This window comes from Pinus tabuliformis, chromosome 7 (genome assembly GCF_031772625.1).
Source record: "Pinus tabuliformis cultivar Carrire ecotype Pingquan chromosome 7, CPIR1, whole genome shotgun sequence".
NCBI lineage: Eukaryota > Viridiplantae > Streptophyta > Pinopsida > Pinales > Pinaceae > Pinus > Pinus tabuliformis.
In genome coordinates, this window is record NC_142293.1 from 1335761105 (window position 1) to 1335764168 (window position 3064).

General features: G+C 35.0%; 1 long non-coding RNA gene across 1 annotated transcript; it reads right to left on the bottom strand.

Annotated features, from left to right (window-relative positions):
• Window positions 1-1017: 1017 nt before the first annotated feature.
• LOC149252491 (uncharacterized) lies at window positions 1018-1789 on the bottom strand. The gene is made up of 3 exons (XR_016266063.1): window positions 1657-1789; window positions 1388-1456; window positions 1018-1312 (listed from the first exon to the last, which is right to left on the bottom strand). It is a non-coding gene; the product is annotated as an uncharacterized LOC149252491 (long non-coding RNA).
• Window positions 1790-3064: the final 1275 nt, after the last annotated feature.

Here is a 3064-nt window from a genome sequence, read left to right on the forward strand (position 1 = left end):
TGTTATTGCGGTCGAGTAGGACCTGCAAGTGCTTGGGGGTGGAAGCTCAGCGAAGAACTTCCTACGGACGGGTGGATTGACAAGCACTCAAGTAGGTTTGCAGAATAGCAGGTATGGCCTACTGTGAGACTATTTATTTACTTAAGTTATTTCTTATACTGTACTGTGCTAAACTATTACACTGTTCTGTGAGAAGAAATGGAGAACAGTAGGGGTTAGTTGACTGTTAACCTTATCTGAATATAAAAAGAGATTCAAACAATATTTGTATAAACAGAGACCGAAACGCATTTGTATTGAAAGAAGAAACAGACATCAAACCCTTGCATCTTAATTAGAAATGACCATACGACATAAATCTGAGTAGACGAGTCTTTATAATCAGAATGATATTTAGAAATATGTAAAGGGTATACCGTAGACCCTCTGTTTAATTTACAGGACAAGAAAGCGAAATATACATTCGACACAGCAAGATTCGAGAAAAGTAGGATATGTATTCCTAATAGAAAACCCTTAATATGCATTCACAGCATGACATTGAATCATAAGGCAGACTGGTAAAGTGCCGCAATAATAACGAGTGCACATATATATTACAATGTTGTCAACATAAAATAAAGAAAACATATGTGCAGATTAAACCCTAGACTCGGATAGCCGGAGCCGGAGAACGACAAGAACCTTATACATTATGAAATCAAACTCTGCAATTTTGCATGCACAGAATACATATCCAGAGCAAACGTATCGACCGTCCAAAAAATAAATAATATATATGACCAGAATAGTATGTTAACTGTGGTGTATGCATTCTTCAGACCGACTTACAAATAAACCCCTAGCTATACAGTTGAACGGAAAGGAAAACGAGCCGCAGGGTATCAAAAACAAACCAAAATGTATCATAATGAAAATGTATAGCTGTATATTAAACATTCTGTGTGGAAAGCTCAGAATATAAATCTAGGTAACAGAGGATAAAACCCATCCGAGAGGACTGTAAACAAGAGAATGGGAACAAACCAAACTTAAAGGGTTAACCTCATTATACAAGAAACTAATAGAGCAATCTATGTCAGAGTCAAACATTAAGTTCGTTCATAAATATTTGTCTGTAGACATAATGAGCCGGATGGCTTAAAGCTTAAAATAAACATGCTAAAATAGTTCCTGAACTAATCCATAGAAGCTCAGAGTGCTGTGCTTCTCGACGATGGAGTCCCGCTTGAGCAAGGATAGAAGTCGTTTCATTGCCAGAGAACCCTGGTATATGCGGAATCTGAATCGAAACAGTCAAAGTCTGACAACCCTGATCAAGGGAAGCCTGATTCAGACTTCGGTTCGATTGTTGAGAATGGAAAATAACCTACAGTAATGGGCATACCTGGTTAAGGGCGGCTGACAACATGTTGGAGGTTACCCTTGCCCTCAATGTGCGATGGCAGCCTCTTACCTGAACCAGGAAACCATTAGTTAAGAAAACCTGAGAACGAAATGCAGTATGGAACAATAGCATTATAAAAACCAAAACCGATAAGTAATAGCTGGAAATCGTGATAGACAAAGGGACTGTAATAATTAGAGATATGAGGAGAAATGGTGTATTACTGCTAGTAAACATTGAATCATTGCAAACTCTAATGGAACACATACCTGAACCGTTTCATAACCCTGACAGCAGCTGTAAATTGCATAAGAACTATTCAGGAACTCAGAGCTACAGCACACTCATCGCAGGACCAAATGAACAATAGAACCCGAAAGAAAGGGGATAGGATTATAAACCTTCCATACCAATGATCGATTCGTGGCATGAATTCCTTCGTCGATCTGCCATATGCATTGTTCACAGTTCGATAGTCGATGGAGATGGGCGCGAAACCAAACATCACCGAGAAGCCAGACTGTATCACCTCGAGCTCCGGGAGCACATGGCCAAGTGCCATCACAGCCGTCCACCTTGCCAAATGGACGACGCAGGTTTGAACAGTTGGTACCCAAATGCAGAGGCCGGACGAATGTATTGAATGCAGGTAAGTTCGGGATATGGAAAAATCCGAATGGTAGCTGTTGCCATTTAATGATAATTGAATTCTGTGCATTGTATGTAAGCCGAAGGCTTCGTAGTGGCGGAAATTGCTAAGGGGTTATGTAATTAACGCTATGCACATATGTATAATCATATAACTTCACCAATCAACCATGGTTAATAGTGATGCGTGCAACTATATACTTGCCACATATGCATGATATCATCTTTAATTTATGCCGCCACCTTTTTATATATAGATATTGGAAGTCCGTTGTTTGTGTAATAAGTTTATAGTTTAAAATCAGGTAATGTAATTTACATGTTTTATATGAACCCATGTATTTACCATATCTTAGTGTTAAGATAAAAGATTGCCATGTAATATTAAAAAAAAAATTTACTTAGTATATGGGAGTGCGTGACAATCAATTTCTCCATCTTCAAAATTTTAATCTTGTTATCCCATATAAATTAATTATCATAAATCATCCCATATAAATTAATTAGTGAATCATCCAATATAAATTAATTATCACAAATTATAATATAAAATTTTATCTTATTATAATAAAAATTCATTTTTGAGAAATTATTGAATTTTGATATAATAAACGCAGAAACACTTCATCAATACACACATTCTATCCCTGCGTCAACCCTTGGCATCGAAAAACTCTCTTTTATTTTTACAAATTCGTTGTCATTATTTTTACTTGCCTAAAATATCTTAAGAATTTTGATATCTTTCGTACATGTCATTGTCTTCTTAATCCATTTCTTCAATTTGATTTGTGTCTTAATTAAAATTGGAAATGTATTTATTTCTTTGTAGATTTTGCTGGGTTTACTTTGTTAAAATATTATTTAAACAAGTGTTTTCAATATTTTATTATAATTTTATGTTTAATATTTTTAATTTTATATAGAGATAGTTTTAAGTTCAATATGTTAGATGTTGTACTTTCATGTTTATAAATAATAAATTAAATTAAATGATTAATATAGTGTAAATTTTTAAATTGGGTAAAA